Source organism: Condylostylus longicornis, unplaced genomic scaffold (genome assembly GCF_029603195.1).
Source record: "Condylostylus longicornis isolate FDR11 unplaced genomic scaffold, ASM2960319v2 ptg000014l, whole genome shotgun sequence".
NCBI classification, from domain to species: Eukaryota; Metazoa; Arthropoda; class Insecta; order Diptera; family Dolichopodidae; genus Condylostylus; species Condylostylus longicornis.
In genome coordinates this window covers 1309426-1330655 of record NW_026577983.1, presented here as the reverse complement: position 1 = coordinate 1330655, position 21230 = coordinate 1309426, and the positions used below count along the sequence as shown (strand labels likewise).

The window sequence follows — 21230 nt, the reverse complement described above, 5'->3', positions numbered from 1 at the left end:
CACATTTATACAAAATTTTATAATTGTACCTTTATTAGTTTTTGAAATAATTAAAATAAACTCTTTGAGTTGTATGGCAGCTACCCGAACCCGTTGTCCGAATTGGTCCAATAACAATAGGGTTCGTCCTTGGCACAAAAGAAGCAACTTGTGAAAGTTTGGTGTCGATTGCATTATTCGTTTTTGAGTTATCGTGCGATCGGACGGACGGACGGACGGACGGACGGACGGACGGACGGACGGACGGACGGACGGACGGACGGACGGACGGACGGACATGTCTAAATCGACGCAGAATTTTACGCTGAGCAAGAATATATATATATGTCCATACCGCAGGTGACTCCTTCAAGTAGTTACAAACTCCATACCAAAGTTAATATACCCTTCACGAAGTGCAGGGTATAATAATTGCTTTATTCAAGACCTGTAATGTTTAGCATAAAGCGATAAAATAGATTTTTCTCTATCGATTGCGATGCCATTACCGCAAATCCTATTAAAACTAATACAAATTTTCAAATATGATTGAAATTGAATATCCGTAGCTAATCCGGCCTTTAAACATCAAATATGTAATTTTAAATTGGCACCGATAAAAAATTTTTCTGAAGAGTATGCGTCATTTTGTGTTTTATTTTGTGTTTCAGAGAACTTTTGAAATAAAACTAGAAAAAAAATAGAGTTGACCTTGTCAACTCTGTGATACCCGTACGAATTTGTTATCCTATGTGCGAATAACTAATTTGCCATAACTAACTATGGGGCAGAATATAACTTTAAGTTTCCGTATTACCATATTAATTTATCCAAAATTTCAGTACTATGTGTTTTTCAAAATACTGGTTGTGCCAATCTACTATTGAAGTTGTATGGCAGCTACCAGAAAGAGCCAAGAAATTTTTGCGAATTTTGTCAAGCACATCGGCCCTACTAATATATTCGCTTGCGTGAAATTTCAATACCATAGCTTTTAAAATTCCTGAGATATAGCCAAATAACTTTTGAAGGTGTATGGCAGGTACCAGAAGGAGCGAAGTAATTTCAACGACTTTTATGAGACATATTGGCCCTACTAATATATTCGTTTGTGTGAAATTTCAATACCACAGCTTTTATAGTTTCTGAGATATAGCCAAATAAATTTTGAAGTTGTATGGCAGCTACCCGAACCGGTACCCCGATCATGTCCAATTTAAATAGGGTTCTGGCACTTACTACAATAAATAATTTGTGAAAATTTGGTGAACTTTGGCTAAATCAACTCAGAATTTGACGCTGATCAAAAACATACACTTGAGTCTATATCTAACACCGTTATTTCTTAGCGTCACAAACGGTAAGGCAAATTTAGTATACCCTTCGAACATACGTTCGTACGGGTATAAAGATAGTCATAAGAAGTATGGTTAAAAATAATTATAAAAATTTTTGGAACTGAATTTGGAGCTGAAATAAAATATTAAAGAAAAATTAAATAAATTTCCTGAAATCCTTAATTTCCGATCTAAATTTGAGTGAAATGTATCATGAATATTGAAGCATGATCACTATAGGAATTCACAGATTCTGCCAATATATGATAATAGGCTGTAGTAAAAATATTTTTTGAGATATTTAAAAAAATCTTTTGCAAAACTTTAAACACGTTTTCTGGTTAAACTAGAAGAGCCAGAATGATTCTAAGTGTTTTTTGTTTATTATAGATAAGCAATCAAAATAATTCCTTGTCTACGGGAAATCTCACATAATATTTAGGTGATTTTAAATTATTTTACACCCTATAAACGAAATAGTTATGGGATACACTTTCTCTGTGTTATCATGTTTTCTGTCTTGTAGACCGGTTTCTTATCATGTATAAAAATTATATATTTTTTTCCCTTATTCTTATTATTTTGATATTAGAAAGTTTTTCTTTAAAGTAATTTAATTTTGCTTTTGTTTTTGTTATTATAAGGATAATTTTAATAAGAAAACAAAAAAAGAATAAAAGACAAGGAGAAAAAAGGCAGACGAGCAAAAAACAAGAAAAACAAAATATAATTTGAAGGCGGACTAAAGAAACTTTTATTGCTCAGAAAAAAATTGCTTTCATGTAATTGTTTTGTTATTTTTGTTGTTGTTTTCTTTTATTTTCGTAAAAAATTTTGTTTTTCTTGTTTCAAACATCTTCTTTTTTTGTATATTTTTTTTTGTTAATTAATTTTGAATTTCTATTTTGTGATTTATTATTTTGTTGTACAAGTGAAAGAAAATTTTTATGCGGGAAATTTTTGTTAATAAAAACTTTACTCGACATATTCAATCTGCGCCAAACAACTTCATCATACTTTTAACATAAAATTTTATCAATTTTCGTTAGCAGCAAAAAATAACAAGAACAAATTAAGAAAAAAATTGCAGCTTAAAATAAATTTTTTTTTTGGAAAATTAATTTTATATTTTTTGAAAATTTTATTTATATTTTTTATAAAATCCCGTTATATTAAAGATGTTCATCTTAATAAAAACAATAAAAAAAACGAAAAAAAGTTTTGTTTTAAAAATATTTCCGTAACTACCCCAAGTCGTCATCATGTTATCGTCTATATACACAAATTTTAAATGATTTAAACAGGGAAATGGGAGCAACTTTTAGCACGTATTTTTTTTAAATTTTATTTAAAGTTCCAAAAATATGGAACAAAAAAAAATAAATTAAAAAAAGAGAAAAACTTTTTTAACTTATTTCTAAGAAATTCATGGAAGGAAAATTAAATTTAAACTGATATTTTTTGAAACAGAATTGGTTGGGAAGGGGGCAGGGGGAGTAGAAGTTCATAAAACGAAATCAGATCTAAAACATTATTTCTAAGGAAATTTTCTTAATTTAATTGATATTTTTTACATTAACGCTTTCAAAAATTTATTTTTCAATTAAGTTTTTTTTTATAAGGAACCAATAATAAGAAAAATGAAAAAAAATAACAAAAAATTTAAGAGAAAAAAATAAATAAAAAAAAGTAAAGCAATGGCTATTAGTTTGGTCCTTCGTTTTCTCTTTTCCGCTAAATTAATTTTATACAAAGTGTGTAGGTATAGATAGAAAGAGAATTTGCCAAATTAGTTGACAGTTTTTATTTTATTTTTTTAATGTAATTTGTATGAAATTTTTCCAAAATTGTTATGGCTTTTTAAAAGTTTTTTCTTTTTTATGAATTAAAAGCATTGCCATACAATAATTTTGGAATTTTATATTTAGTTTTTGTTTACTGGGAATTTTTTTGAATATATTCAAGTTATACTTTTTTTCTCAAATGTTCTTCATATGGCTTAAATAACCTATAGCTAGAACTTTTTAGAGTAAATCTAGTTTGAAATGTAAAACTAGGATGGAAAATGATTTCACAATGATTAGAGAAAATCTCAAAATTGTAAATAGATACTTATTACACCCTCAAATATACAAACAACCCCTGGTTCATTTAAAATTTTTAGGCGGTGAAGTATACATACTTAAAGTGGAAAGAAGTATTCACTCTTATTCGGCTACTCACCTCACTGACATCATTAAAAAATTTGTCACGTTACTTCACCACAAAAATGCCTTCTTCGTCATTAATAACTAAGCTAGCATAGTGCTGTTTAGTACACGTCTCAAGCATAGTTCTATATAGCGAAATTTCATAAAATTTGAAGAACGAAATGTGTTTGTTATTTGCAATATGTACGTCCTATTTAAACAACTTTTACACCCTCAAAGAAAGGAATCCGAAGCTCAATACCATGGAAATGAATTTTTGCGAAAAAATTTATGTCTATAAATGAAAATTTTTTTAAATACCACGTTTTAACAATTTGTATTTTTAATAGTGTAAATAATAAACAGTTGTCTTCCACAGTAGAAATAGGATACGCTTCTATTACGATACTAAGCCATCACTCCTCAAATTAAACAAAATTTTAATTTTAGATGGTCTATTTTTCGGAAACTCTAAGCTTTCTTCAAATTTTAATTTAAATGTCTTGGAATCACAAAATACCATACCGGAATCATAAAAAGCCTTACCCGTCGAATTACCCGTTGAATTCGACTATTATGTATTAACACTTTTTTTTAAATTTTAGTTTTCACCACCTAAATTTAAAGGATGTCAATGGATAACTAGAAATATCATCCATTAACAATAGTCAATTAATTAATTGATTTATTAATTTCAAGAAAACTAAATACGAAATCATAAATTTAATATATTTTTTGAAAAACCGAATTCCAATGTCCGAGAAATATTCAACAACGAAGATTTAATACTAAAATCGAAAACTTAAATAAATCAAGTCAAAAAATTTAAAGAAAATAAATAATGTCGAAATTCAATAGAAATTCATAAGAATTTCACCATAGTACCAATAAAATATTCGTCACTGTGAAATTGAAATGTCATTTAAAAAACATAGACATGGCAAAAAACGAAAATAGAAAAAAAAGTATAATAAATTAAGTACGTACGGGTTTGTGTACAATTACTTATTGTTGAAAATATGTAAAAAGGACTTTTTTTTTAATTTTCTCTTATTAAATTATTATCCTGTCAGAACCAGCCATAGAACAACTTTGTTCTCAACAAGAAAATTTTTATTTTTCAAGTCTTTGAACTTCTGGTAATAAAATAAAAACCCGAACATTGTGTTTTCTGTTTTTTTCTTAATTTTTTTTTTTATTTTCTACCAAAATTTCAATTCATCTGATGTTGAAGTTGATAAAGTATAAGGCTTTAAAGGAGAAAACATGGAAAAAAATTTTTTTTTTTGGATATTTAACATAATAACTACAACCGCCAGAAAAAAAAAATGCTAAAATGGTAATAAATTGTACTTGTTGTATGATGCCTGCCCCAATATTTTTAATCTATTCATTCATGGTGCCCATTTATTTTATACAAGTAATGTAATGTTAACGAAAAAGGTCAGTATTAAAAGGTAATGGATTGGATTATTTGGGAATGGCATCGGTTTACAATTTATTTATGATTTTTATAAGCAATTATAAATTTTTATGCCAGTAAGGATAACAAAAGGCTTATTTAGCAGAATATTACACAAAATTTTGGTAGGTACAGGTAAGATTTAGGTACATAATATAAAAATTTTTTGAAAATTTTAAGAGTAAACAATTATGTTAGGTGCATTAAAATATCCACTTTTGTTTGTTTTTTATTAAGGACAACATAAGAAGAATACAAAATTTTTGATTTAAGTATGGTGTTAAGAAAAATTTAATTGTAAAAAAAAGTATTTTGTAGCGGTTATGATAATAAATTTATTTTAATTATAATGTAGGAAATTTCTTTGAAAACAAAATGGGTAATAAAGCATTTTATTTTCAGTGAGCGTTTTTTATACCTTTTTAAAAAATATTGTTTCACATTAAATTGAAGAAGGCACAGTTGAATTCAGATCTTATAATGAAATTTATTAAAATATGGAAATTGTAGTAAGTTTAAATTGTTTTGTTTTTCTTGCTATGTTATTTGAACTATTAAACAATTGCGTGCTGTATAAAAACTGTTGCATGATACAATCTAAGAAAATTGTGCTTCCAGAGAAATAGCAGTTTATTATCTCCTGTTATCAAACTTTCTCCCCCATTATGAGTCTTTTTAAAAAAAAAAGTAATTATATATAAGCTACAAATATTTAGAGGACATTCGATAAATTTTAGTAAGGATCGCTCGAAACAATCCATAATTTAGCAATGTTAGGAGTTAGGTTGCGTAGTAGGTCGTTCGAAGTTTGTGATTGCATTTTCGGAGCGGTTTTAAAGAGCACAATATAGGTGCTCAAAAAAAATATTCTTGCAACGAGCTTAACAATACACAATTTACAAGCAAAGCTCGGAACATACTTTAAAATCGATTTAAGATGACGAGGAAGGACTTAAATATTAATAATTATAAAAAGTTGTCGGACAAAGAAATATATAACTTTTTTTAAAATAGTTAAATAAAAAATTTGCGTGCATCATCGCCTTCTCAATAATGAATAAGTCGACTTATTCAAGTAATCACGATTACAATTTATCTATGTCATACGTACATTCAATAAACCAATTATCGTATTTGACTTTTGAGAATTAAATTTAGTCATAATAGAACAAGTGTAGCACTAATTAAAAATTTTTTATCAAATTTTATAAATTCTGTTAAATATTGTTAAATTGCAATTTATATTTTCAGATGCTATTTGGAAAATGAGTTTGTTGATGGATTTTAGGAGAGTTTGTTGATGAATTTGGAGAGCCAAGTTTATTAGTTTTCCATAATCAAATTTCTATAATTGGTAAGTTAAGCAGTTATGATTTGCTATTATTAATTATATACTTACTCAAACCCTGTTCTCGCTTCTTTGGCGACTTCCGCAGTTTCCAAAAAGTGCGCATTTTAATATTAGATTTTAAAATATTTTTCGCACAATTAAATTATTACATTGATTTCAAATTAAAATTTTTTTTGTCGAAATTAACTGCAATTTAGAATTATATTGCATTTATTACTTAGGTCTTAATTTAAGTTTTAATTTAAATAAGGTTTTATTTTTAGAAATTCGAAGAAAGTTGAAAAAAAATTGCACGAGTGTTGCCGGCAGTTTTAATAGTTCCTTCGAAATTTTTGTTTAAATGGTTTTGACTTTACTTAATTCTAAGAAAATTTTGTGTATGTCAACAAAATATTCCAGATCATATTGGTTATTTATTTTTTTGCAAATTTTAAAGACACTATAAAAATTTTATATTTGATTAGGATGAGCTTTATTAGAAATCAAAATTTAATATAATTTTATCCACGTTCTACACATATTTTATAAAATTTTATTTATTTTTTAAAATGCCTTATTTTTTTTTTTTTTTTTAATATTTATTCAGGATTAAAAAGCAGAAGAGAAACTTTTGTTTTCTTTTGAAAATATTTTGATTATATTATGTTAAAAGAACTTATATAAAATGTTTTCATTATACGAGCAATAATTGAATAAGACCGACAAAAGCACTTAATTTTAAACATGTTTTCAAAAAATTTATTAATGGTAAGGAACTATAATGTCTTATATTCTAGCAATTTAATTCTACATAATTTATTATATTTGAATATATAGTTGAAAACTCATGAAGATTTTAAAATGTTGGGTTGTATAATAGTTCTTCGGAATCTTACACAAGAATTAATAATAATAATTTGTTAAACTATTTATGTCTGGAATTTACCATAAATATGAGAAAAAAGGAAAAACCATTCATAAGTTATGAAATAGCAATTAGTCGTAAAGCATCCTATTATTAGGTTAAAAAACCGTTCAATTTTTCCGGACTTCCTCAAGTAAAATAGCTATCATTTACAAACATTTTCATTTTTTAGTTTCGTTTAGTTTACTGTAATGAAGGCTAAGGTTAGTAGTAAAGGCTACTAACTTTGCGTAAATAATGTAGATCCATATTCTATTTTGCTATCATACCTTATTAGGGGAGAGCAAACTCTTTTAATTGCCGTATCGAAAATACCGGACAAGGACCTTGAAATAGCACAGAGATCCATCAAAATATAGTCAAGAACAAATTTACAGAATGCTATTGTCATAAATCTGTTACATAATATGATAAAACTGCGTGTCTTCAACAAAAGTGTTTTGTAATGTATTCAAAAAATAAGTGTGGCATATCGTAACGAAATTCATTCAAAAAGGATATCATTCTTTCATAACGTGTTCCTTTATTTGTCATATTTATTTTTTATTTTTTTGGAAAATTTTTAAAGCAACACATACTCGTACATACATAAGTAAGTTATTTTCCGATTGTTATACAAATAAGTTTTCTTTATTTCTTCTTAAGTATATTTTTGTTTTTTCTTTTTTTTTTAAATATTGTTTTTCATTTAGAATCCCTTTTGAATTAAGTTCTATAAATCATTCATTGAATATTGTATGCACATATATTTACGTATGTGTATGAATGTATGTATTTAAGAATATTTATTAGATGTCAATTTTATATAAAGAAATTTTTTTATTTAAGATTTATTTAGCTATACCAATTTGATTTATGCTTATTTTTCTTGCTCTTAATTCTTATTTTTCTTATTAATATATTATTATGGTCTGATTTAGATTTTTTACAAATATTTCAATTTCAAATGAAATATGTGGGTGGTATTAAATAAAACTAAATTGCTACCACAACGATAAGCTAAAACATTCGATAAAGCTATCGATTTTATTATTTAATTGAAAATTATAATATTCATTTTGAAGAAATGGTTTCTTATTCATCCAACTGCATAAATTATACTATTAAGGAGCATTCATGTATAACATAGAAATTTTTATTCATTTTAATCATGAGTTAGCATGAGAAATTGGAAATGATGTTCAGCTTTGCTTCTATTTCAATTAAACAAATTTATTTAGTAATTTTAAATATATACGGTATGGATGGTTGTAATTTTAATATAAAGTTGCACATACATTGGTTTTCAATAATTCATTCAACCAAAAATTAAAAATAACCTCAATAACTGTTTAATTTTTTTTATTTGAAAGAAAATAGTCAAATAATATGTGTTATAAGTTCCTTGTTATTTGAATTATGTAATCAATATACTTAGGGATTATGGTCGACTCGATAATTACTTATATTGCGCCCTTATTCTGTACCAGTATTGTGTCAAACTTCGACATTGTGAATTCATGGGAAGAGACCAAATTTCACATGCAGAGTTTAGTAAGAAAGCGTAAATAATCTTCTTTTAGAAAAATATATGCCAGTTTGTCCGTCTACCTGTCAGTCTGTCTATGAAGATCAGTATCTCAAATTGTTGGATCAGCTTTGAAGATGAGACGGTTTGGTCAAATTTCAGTGGTTGTCAGTCCTCAAGAACTAGATCTTTTTACGAGTTAATTTTACATTTTTGAACTTACAAATAGAAGTTATCAATCAATTTCCTTGAAATTTAATGTATAAATTCGGGATGCTAAAGCAAAGAACTTACAAATTTTTAAACCTATATCTTTCCAAAATTTTTTTTTGTAAATATCAGAGTTCGGAATCCGAATTAGGGGCCGATTTTACATTTGTTACCGTGTGTACGAATTTTTTGAAATTTTTATATCTGAATTCTGGTTGCCATCAAAACTAATCGTCGAATTTTTCAGGAAATTCATATTGCAAACGAAAATCAAAACTAGACAAAATACAATGCGAATATGTGCTGACCACATAAGTTTTTTGTTTTAGTAAATTAATTTTTATATTGTATTTTTCCATGAATACGGTTGTAAAATATACTCTAATATTCTAAATAATTGTACGTTTTCCACAATGCTTTTGATCTTAATTTTTAAATACTTTAGAATTATTCATGAACCCAAAATCTAAATGTTATACTTTAATATTGATTTTTCTTCCTTTCAATAAATTGAAATTGAGCAAAAAGCTGCTGGAATGTAATTTAATCATCAAAATTAAAAAATAAGAGCATAAAAAGAATAAATAAAATTCCACTATCTCTGATGGTTTTTATATACATACATATATATATATATATTTTTCTAAATATAATATCTGTTATATAATATCAATTTACATAATATTAATAAAAAAATTTGAAATTCCTGTAAATTTAATGTGAAACATAAAAAAAATTTTAAAACTTTATGAAGTTTTTTTTTTTTTTTGTTTTATGATCTCAGAATGCATTACTAAAATTACATTACCATAATCATGGTTTTTTTTCTTTTTACGACAAATAAAAATCTTAAAAAATATCGTAGGGGTTGAAGAGTAGGAGTAGAGGTGAAAAATTTTTTATTTCGCTTTAAAATATTAAATCTCAAATTTTTAAATCATAAGTTAAATGTGATGTCCTTTTTGACATTAGAAATCTTATTTAAATTAATTTTTATTTAATATTTTTAAAAATTTTTTTATTTTGTATGTTATTTGAAGAGAAAATTTGAATTTCAAGTAAGTTATTTAATATACGCAAGTACGGAATCTAATTTATAAACTGAAAAATTAATCATACTGAAAAATTTCGACATTATATTAGAGAGGCGCGATTATGTACAAGTAAAATCTAAAAACATTAAAAATATGTGAAAAGATTTCACAATGGTACTTCCAATAGATTCACAATGGTAAAATATTAAGACCATTAGTTTGGAAATTTTTACAAACAATATGAAAATGAGGAACATTTCTCACTTTTAGAGTTATGAGCATTAAAGTACGTGTATTTTAAATTTATAATATAAAAATGATCTTTTCAGTTCATTGCCACATTAGGTAACTTCATACTTTTGTAAATCGAATATAACTCGTTCAATAACATGATCACAAAATGTAATATATAAATACAATAATCCTTGTGTAGTCTTTCATAAAATATTTTTGTGGTTCATTCTAAGATTCAATATGATTTTTCTGAATTTTGGAAGAAATTGTAATGGAAAAACTCGATTTGAATTTTTGTTCTCACATTAGAAACTTCTTGATTAAAACAATGACACAATATTTTGCATATTAGACTGTTTTCCATAAATATTTCTGAAAAAAAATTTTTTTGGCAGTTTCTTCCTCCTGCTTATCATATTTTTGTCAATGGTAACGCAAAAAAGGAAAAAGATTTTGTAAATGTTCGCACTTTTTTTTCTACTACTTTCTTTTTACTACTATGTTGTCCTTTTATTTTAATAATTGTTTTACAAAAAAAAAAAAAAATTAAAAAGGCAGGAAAAAATGGAAAAAGGAAAATAAATATAAAAATGGTTAATCCTTTTTAATTATATAATAAATATATCCTGGCAGTTTAAATATTTAAACTTTCACTCGCTATGGTTACGTTAGCATTCTAAAATATTTACCAATGTTAATTAACAAAGAAATTCCGAAATGGAATAATACAATCGGTGAACCTATGTAGAACTTGTTTACTTACATGCAAATATAAACTTTTCTATATACTTACATTTAATGTATAAAATGTACCACACCTGTGGGGTTGCTATTGTTGGGTTGCTATTGTTGTAAAAAAAAAATCATGTCATATTATATAACGCTAATTAATGTTAAAAAATGAATTTTACTGTTGAAAAAGACAGTTACATAATGTTTATTTTTGTTCTGTTTGTTTCACACACACATACACTTACATACTTATAAACAAATACATGTTAAGAGAAAAAAGAACAAAATTCGAAAATTATATGAAAAAGGAGAAAGAAACGCGTTTTGTCAAAAGGATCACATAGAAAATAAAAAACAAAAACCTACTGCTGAGTCTCTAGTGATTTTATAATGTTAGATTATGACACGACATAATTAAATTTATTATAAATTAGAATTTTTGTTTTTATTTCTATATTCAGAATTTAATTAGAGTTAATGTAATTTTTATTTTTGTACTTTTGTATACTTTTTTATAACCTAAAATTGTAATTATTTGTAATTTTTAATTAATTTAGAAAAAGGGTGTACACACAGTTATTCATTAATAAATTTCATTGTCATTTTATTCACGAAGGAACTCCCATATTACAGGAATTAAATAGTAATTAAAAATAATTATGTACATACATTAAGTGATATTTGACTATAATATTTTTGAGTATTTTTTAATTTAATTTATTTTGCACTTGAAATGCACTCCTAAATTATTATATAAAGTTTATTATGGCAATTCGGAGTTGTGGACACAAAATTTTTTTTTTTAACATTTTATTAATAAACGAGTAATAAATTTGCTTAATGATGAATATTAAAGAGGTTCGCAGAGAGAGAAGGTTATGTAAAAAGATATGTGAATCACATATAATAATGTAAAAGTAAGAGGCGTTTTTATAAATATTAGGATTGGAATTATTGTAGTTTCAATAATCAATTGAAATAGTCTTTTTGAAATAAATATAAAAATTAATATGAAAATTAAAAATTAAGTTTCTCTTTAGCATTTTAAAAAATTAAGCCTAAGAACTTTTGTTGTATTAAGATTTGATTGTGTATCGCATCCTTTCCTAGCTGGGACGAAAAAAGCCAGGTGATTATCATGTATTCGATAATGTAATTTTCGATAATTCGTATGAGGTAAAAATATTTTCTAAACAAATGGCCTTTTATGATTGCCACAAGTTTATTTATGTACATTCAGTATTTGATCGAAAAACGATTTTGTGCCATTCACTTTCAAAAGTTGTTCCAATATAGTTGCTGAAATTATTTAGATTACAACATTGAAATTTTATACAAATAACTAATAGGACTAATACTTATGAGAAAGTTTTATTAAAAAAAGCTGACGCTACATGAGTAGCGGTACTACGCTACCCTACAGCAACACAAACTACTGTTGGAACAATATTTAAATTTCGCCACTAGGGGTATGGGAATAAGGTTATTATTTTCATTACATTAACGATTATTACGTCATATTTTAATCAGTTATAACGAAATTCCTTGAATCCCTCATCAAGTTATGTTGCATTTATGCATGCAATATCTGAATTAAAAAGCTATAACAAAAATGTTATTTTATGAAAGTTTTTCAAGTTTTGGAAGTGGAAAATGAAGATATCTAAGTATATTTACCATTTCCTAAAAGTCTGTCTGAATGAGGCATTATGATAAAACTATTCAAATATTTCAATTACATTCGCGACTATATATGAGATAGAACTGTGAAAATCAGTAAAATAAGTTTATTTAGCGCTAGATTATTAAATTTTCAAAATCTAGTGAAATTTCAAAAAAATTTAAATGAAAGCTCTTAAAAAATTTTCCACTTCAAGCTGATATTAAGCAATTCTATAGAAACGTTCACCTGAGGTCCGGTTGTAATTGTAATTTTTCAAATTTTTGCAAAAAATTTTTCAAAAATCTTATCGTGATTTATTGTCAACTATGAAGAGTTCTATTAATTTATTGAAAGTTTGACCTTATTGCCCACAAATAAACTCATTCTGACAAGAAACCAGTGGATAACATTGAGTAAGAAGTAATTTGGAAAAAAGTTTATTGAAAATTTTATTTTTTGAGTTTGTGATTCTACCAAAAGATTGTTTTTCATTTTCCTACCACTGGCATTTTCAGTATAAGGCCACGGCATTGTTCATACCATACTATACTTAAAATTTAGTCACTCCTCACTGCACAATTTCCTCTCTTTTTACCACTTTTTCAAAAACAATTTTGAAAAAAAAAGGGCTTATGAGTTGCACTCTGTCCGTTCGTCCGTCAGCGGACATGTTTACAAGACAATCTATACTCTTGAAGATAGAAAGCTAAAATTTCATATACGATATTTCTTTAGTATAAACTTATTTCCGCAAATTTATATTTTTGCCTTGGCTCTTAAAGTCCTAAAAGAGCCATTTCGTAAGTAATTACTGTAGTAAAACCAGAAACATTTTTTAAATTCTGAACTTTAAACTTTATAAAAACGGTCGTTAAAAATTACCGTTATCAAAAAGGTGCTTTTCCCAAAATTTCGATATTGTTTTTCCTTTAGACGGCTGCAAGAGTCTGAAATTTTAACAGCTTTTAGACACATAACAAATAGTTTATAAATTCGAATTTTGGGCACCTTATATTTCCGAAACTGCAAACTTTTCCAAATTTCCATAAAGTTAACGAAAGTTAACAAAAAGTTAACGGAAAATTCCATATTATTAAAAAATATAATTATTTTTCTTAACTCACGTAATTAATCCTTTAATTCGAGCATTATGTTGACGCCTCTTTCAATTTTTTTCGTTTTGCTTCAAAAATCGTATGTATTGCTCATCCGAAATGTATGCAATTTGAAATATATTCGAATTTCATATTGGTAACTGAAAATAATTTTGATAATGCTGTTGAAGGGGAAAAGTGCTACATTACAAATCATTGGTTCGACCCGACTTTATTTTCTCTTTCTCTCTTTTATTAAGAATTTTTTTATTTCAAACATTAGTTTAGTTTGTAAATTGAGCACGTAACATCTCATTTTTATTCTTTTATTTGGCGAAGTAAATAAAAACACCTTCAATTTTTTTTTTACTGAATTGCAAAATATTTTTTCCTGGAATGTGGGGAACCTACTTTTTCAGTGATATTTAAGATTCAGGTGTGCGTTTTGGTTTTTGTTTCTTTGTTTTTGTACTATGTATCATTTTCAAATATATATACACATAAAAAATTTTAAAAAATTATTATGTAAATGACACCATCACCAGTTAATTTTATTTTTTTATTTTTGGAAAATATTATTAGAATGTTTACTTTAAAAAATATTTACATATTTGAGATATTTGAGAAGACGTCCTAAAAAATGGGCCTTTGGAAAATTAACAAATATTTGTTTTAGCAATGTTGTACTCAACTTAAAATGTTAATTAGAATGGGTACCTATAGCTCTTTAAAGGTTTGATTTGTTCTTACGAATTTTTATAGGTTATTAACCATTAATATCAATTTCATTTATTTTTGAATTACCTTCTCTAGCAATATACAGTTATATACAAAAAGAGTATCAAATTTAATTATAAACAAAAGAGTTTACTTACTGAACTTGCTTCTACAGGATATTGTCGAACAGCATTTACTTGCACTGATTTAATTTTTTTAGTGTTCAAGTATATACAGTATAGAGCTTTACACTATTGTTTTGCAAACTTAGAAAAACCAAACTGAATAGAATTAAATAAGTCTAAAGACGAAAACATGCAGTGAATTGGTCGCTGCAAAAAAAGTTCTCTTTGTGTTTAAAAATTCGCCTAATATTAAATCAAAGTGCCAATCACAGGCTTAAGTATTGTTTATTGTCGTCTTATTGAATAACCTACCTATATTATGTACGTATAACAATTTATTATTCTAAGACGGTCTATGATACTTTTATGTTCAGTAATCTCTTCCAATTTTATATACTTGATATTATTATTTGCGTACTTACTGACTATTTATAAAATAAGCACTTAAGACATTTAAATGTTCGAGTTTTGTGCTTTATACCTTTAATAATAAACTTTAGAGCTCCTATTATATACATTAAATAAAAATATATACATACACATATAAGTACATACATTATGTACGTTTAAATATAAAAAAAATTTTTTATATATTCGAAATTTTTATTTTTAATATTCTCTAAAAGTAACAACACAATGTCATTGAATTTAAAATGGAGAGTTCTTTGTATTGTATGCATGGGTTAGTGACTCTTATGCCTTTCATTCTCAATTCCTTAGAGAGATAATTTTAAAATTGACTTTTGATGTTGGTGTATGGCTGATGTTGGTGTTGTTGTTGAATTTTCTCAGTTCCCTATACTTGTATACATATTTTCCATTAAAAAAACATCTATGTATATTTTTAAAATGGAAAGAGCAACAAAAAATTTCAGTGAATAAGACATGAAGAAGGACTCAATGAATTCCAAAGATTTTTTTTTTTCATTTTTTATAAAATTTTTTACACGCTTTCAAATTCATGCAAACTTAAAATGAATGTTTATGTTAAATATTCAGAAAAAATGAAATAAAATAAAAATGTTCTTTTCTTTGTTGACACGAGACTCGAATTTCTTTAACTTAATTGTTGTGCTCATAGACGCGATATGATGCATGAAAAAATAGCGACATCTGAAAAAATTAAAATTAATCTTGGAATTTTCTTTTCACAAAAAAAAAAAAATAAAAATAAAAGAATTTTTGTTTTGCTTATTTCCTTTTATTTTTGTCCTCAAGGATCCTTAGATTTGTTCTTTTTTTTTTATGTTTGGTGTTTTAATTTTTTGTTGTGCTTTTGTAATAACAAAAGTAATTTGTATGTGTCGGCGTGCTGAGAATTGATATGTTCACATTACCATAGGTACTTTAAACTTGAAACTAAATGCTGTAAAATTGCGCGTTTTTGTTTTTCTTTTTTGTTTGTTTTTTGATGTCTGAAAACATTTTTATATTCATTTGTGTTCATTTTCTCTTACTTTTTCAGTTTCACTCGTTTATTTTCACATAATGATCTCAATTCCATTGGAATTTTTGGTTTTTCTTTTTCATTGTTTTCTAAATTTCATCATATTAATTTTTGAGTATAGGTTTGGATTTGTTATTAAAGTTAGTAATAAAAAATGTTATAACGGGACAGGACATTTAAGAAATATATGAAGTTTAAAAATGTAAAGTTATTAAGTTTGAGGTCATTTTATAGTGTTCTGCAATCTTAGAAACATTACTTAGTAGTCAATTTCTACGAAATACTGAGTTAGAAATTGCCTTGTATGCCTCCGTATTTCAAATTTAATTTTTATAGGAAAATACAGAACTTTCACTTTTGTGACAACGTGTTTCTTGAATTTTCAGCACAGATTTGTTACATTGTAAGTTTTGTATCCTATAACAACTGGAATATACACACGCGTACACATTTTGTGTGCTATAGAAACCAAAGGGTAGGCTGCTCTTTTAACTATTCTTGTTATTATACTATATGCACTAAAATTATTTTGAAAACTATTACGAAAGTGATAATATAAAATTCTCTTTATGCAAAATTATTTTCCATTTTCTTCCTGTAAGAAAAGGCTTGTGCTTATATAGTAATAATAAGAATTTATGTATGTACGCAATTACATACAATGTACTTGTGCTATCATAATATATCTTGTATGTTATATAACAGTTAAAAATTTGTGGTGGTTATAACATATGTAAAGGAAACATTAATTATTATTAGTGAATAACATACTGGTAAGCAGGGCTGTCGTTTGGCTCCAATTTGAAAATTTGTGTCCCCGGCTCATCTTTTTGCATTTTGGTCCAGTTTTATTTCTCAGTCAGACTCAAAAACAATATTGATAATTATTCCTGAAAAAATTTTTCTGTTGAAACTTTTTTGCAATATTTAAAAATTTGTTGACAAAACCTTGGCTAACGAAATTATTTACACACACCATTTTCTGCTAATTCAAAAGCCGGCACCCAGCTTTTTGTAGTCAAGTTAATCAATTAGTTTGTTAAAGTGTCAAATAACCAAACTTAGAAAAATTCGTTGACGTCATCATATGAAATATGTTTGTAAAGAAATTTTTCAATAGACGATAATATTCCAATTTTGACATTTTAATAAAATTTATTCAAAGCTCCCTCAGATTAGCGCACTGTAATGTGACAGCTGAAAGGGTATTTTCTTCTGTTAATTTGATTGAAACTAAATTGAGAAACTGAATTTACATAGAAGTGGTAAGCAAAAGATTAATTCATTAAATTCAAAAGAATTATTTAAAAATATTGGTGCGAAAAGCTAGGAATCAAGTGTGATCTTAGAGCTAGAATCCAACTTGTGTAAATTGTTTTTCTATGAAATGTAAGAATTGGCTACACTTTTTTTAGTAAGTCAATATTATTTTATACATATAATAACTGTATGTATATATGTAATTATTATACGTATAACAAAATAACGTTCGAATACATTTCTCACATAAAAATAATAATACATCTATATTATGTGTATGAGAAATTTGTTCAAATGGTATAATATCTTTGTTGTTTCGTTTTTCTTGGTAATTCGTTTAAGAATTAACATACTACATGCGTATGAATTTAAACGTTTATTACATTTACAGTATGTAAATGGCAGGATTACTAGAAAACGTGCCAATTTTTTTATAATTTTTCAAATTTAAAAATATTTTTTAAATGTTCGGTTTTTTTCAATTTTAATTAGAAATGCTTATGTATTTATTTTTAAAGAAAAGTTATTACAGTAATCCCTGAATATATGTACGTCGTTTTTGGTTCCCAATGTCAGTTTTTAAGGCAAGTAAAATGTAATGTAGCAACTTTGTAGATTTGAGTGCTAATGTACTACAAAATAAAAAAAAGTTTTTCCTCATTGCTGTATATCAAATCTGAAAGGATGTGTATTAAGAACGAGGAACAAAAATTTCGCCAACGTATATCGAGGGACAACTGTTTTGTAAAAAAATAATCAGTTAACGAATTGTTAAATAGAACTAAAAAGTTGCACATTTTGATTCAAAATACTTAAGAAATTAAGTTTATGAACTACGTAAGTACTTGGCATTGATTCTAAATTCATTTACCATATGGCATATGGTATAGGATTTATATATACCTAAAAATTTGTATATAACAAAGCTTAATTAAATTCAGTGCGAGAATAATAAGGTTTCCAAACAAAGTTCTCTTTATTGTTTTAAATGTCCATTTTTGATAACGGAATCAATGTCTGTGTTGTGACATATGCGACGCGTATGTTACCCTAAAATAATATAACGCAATTTTATGTACATAATAATGAATACGGCGAAAATGTGTTTGTACATATGTATAGGTATATAACGTTAATAAGCACATATTATATAGGAATGTGTTTATTTAAATTTATTTTTGTTAAAATTAATAAAAAAAACATAAAATACTTTTGTTGTATAATTCAAATTTATTGGAATTTTTATCAGTGAGTAGTGGTTTTTACTTAAACTAGCATAAAGCATTTATTGTTTTATTAGGTCCTTAATATGTTACTGCATATAATTTCCTGTTGAGGTAAATTGATACACACTTCATGTATACAAAAATTTTAATTTGTTTATTTATTTATTGTGAAATCTTGTATAAATTTACGTACATGTGTTATACAAATGATTTTTAATATATTGGCTTTAAAGTGAAACTTTATGTATAACGAATAAAATATAAAATAAATGAACATATTCTGGTTGCGGTTTTTATTTTCGCAAAAAAATCATTTGGATAAAATATATGGTAAAAAGGATTATTATTGTATTTGCTGTTTATATTATTAAAAAAGTTTATTCAATTTTATTCATCCTATATTTATTTAACTTTATAAATTTCCGAAAATTTTATAAAATAAATTAAAATATGTTATAAGTTGAAAAATAATTTTTCATATTATTTTATATCGGATATTTTTATTTCATTCAATGTTTGGTTCGAAAGATCAATAATTATATATTTCGTATGAAAAAATAAATTTATTTCAAATTTAATTATGATAAATATAGTTAAAGATAAATATTTAATTAGAACTCACATGTGCAAAAATTATTCTAAAATGATTAGTAGGGAAAACATTAGGAAGATGATAGCATCGCATTTTGAGTTTCTAGGAAAACAAAAACACAAGTGTACCTGAGTACTTGTACACTTTTATAGACAAAATTGTGTATATAAAGAGTCATGCAGTTATTGTAATCTCATCAGATTCCACATGTTTTATATTTTTTCTTCTTTTACTGAGGAAGCGAAGAAGTAGACTTTTCTGTAAATTTGGGCCCCAGGAATTGAACCGTTTCTAGAACCCCATTTTATATTTTTAACCCCAGAATATTGTATTTGAATAAGAAGTATACAATTTGAGCGATTCTGCGTTCACCGAATTTTTTATATTGCTCTTGCGTATGAGGTTTTGTTTCAATTTAAATTTTTGTCTAATTTCTATGTACATGAATTTTCAAGGTTTCCTAATGATTCGCAAATATTTTGGAATTTCGTAACTAATTATGAGATAAAACAAAACAATTCATATTTGCTGAATGTTCTTTAGCTAAATATTGAATTTAATTTTTGTATAAATAAATTGTAAAATAACTAATTACATATAAATTTTTTTTAGTCTTATATTTTCCATCGGAATCTTTATTTTTATTTTGTTAGATTCTGATTCTTAAAAATATATGTACGAGTATCGAATTCAGAATTTGGTCATAATGCCATTTAATTATTTTTTCTGGAAAAAACAAAAGAATTTTATATTAATTATTGTAATCCCAAAGCACTTACAAAAATAAGCCATAAATGAACCACATTATCTGCAGTATTTAGACATACATGATTTTATATTATATATATACATATATAATATAAATTCTAATACACTATAAATCTGTCATTAATTGCGACTGAATCCTATTTTAAGAACGAATTTTAAGAATTTCTAATTAAAATACATAATAAATTCCAAAAATAAAATTAGGAATTTTAGGAATAAAATTTTGTCCATTAATTTTGATTTCATATGATGGTATTCTTAATGTTAGAAAACAACTAAAACAAAACATAAATGATTTAATATTTATTTTCATCCGTTTTTAAATTAATTTGAATTAAATTACGTGATTTTCCCTTTAAAGTCTCTTGACAGATGACAGTCTCAACTTAAAACAAAAGCTTCGAAATAAATGTATATAGAATTATCTTTGATTGATGAAAAGATTTCCGGTAATTTACAAAGGAAAAAAAAATTTTTTTTTCTTTATTTTTCTCCACATGTGTCATACATTGATATATATCACATACTTACAGACATTCATGCATGCATACATATATGTTATAGGTATAGAGAACAATATGTAAAAAAGGATATTTCAATGAATTCAATATAAAAACGTGTGTATCTATATACACTTTATTTGAAATACTAAATACGCAATGATTTATGTAATATAGAAGTATGTATATACGCTTGCATAACGTATGTGTGTTTATGTATATGTAATATAAAAAATGAGTGAATGAATGCTAAATCCTGACAGGATTTTGTAAAAGTGTATATAGATATGTACTACGTCATTATGAGTACAAAAATAAAATCGAAATTTTTACGGATTTTTGTTAAAAATTTTTTTTTTTTAAATAAAATGATAAAATAAAACAGCACTCTAAAATTATAACAGTATCATATAATTACATACTACTTCATTTAAATATATATGTATATATACATAAGTCTATATACGTACTCATATAAATTTTTACTGTATAGATATTTTGTGAACATGTAATGAATTTTAAAGGTTGAATTTCCTTTTTAGTGATTTATAACGGTAATGATGTAAAATTTGTAAAGGATTTTATGGAATTGTGTACATATGTAAATGAAATAATTTTTATAGATATAAATGTATGTGAATATTAAAAATAATTACATACATATATATATGTACTTGTATGAAAACCATTAAAAAATATTTTTCATATACAAAAATAAAAAAATAAAAAATTAAAAAAAATATATATGTACATATAAAATTCTAACAACCCTCAATAATTTGAAACATTTATACTTTATATGTTCAATTTAACTATGCTCTGGCGTTAATAAAATTCTTTTCTCAAGTGTATAACATAAATTAAGCAGTGATAGAAAACCATAAAATTTCATATTATTT

General features: G+C 25.5%; 1 protein-coding gene across 2 annotated transcripts in view; it reads left to right on the top strand.

The window, feature by feature from the left end:
- The window catches only part of LOC129605744 (E3 ubiquitin-protein ligase RNF19A-like), a 91659-nt gene that overhangs the window by 33908 nt on the left and 36521 nt on the right, over positions 1-21230 (top strand). For both annotated transcript variants that reach the window (XM_055515659.1, XM_055515662.1), the window contains exon 2: positions 6219-6321. The gene's annotated coding sequence lies outside the window, so the exon portion shown is untranslated. The remainder of the gene's footprint in view (positions 1-6218; positions 6322-21230) is intronic.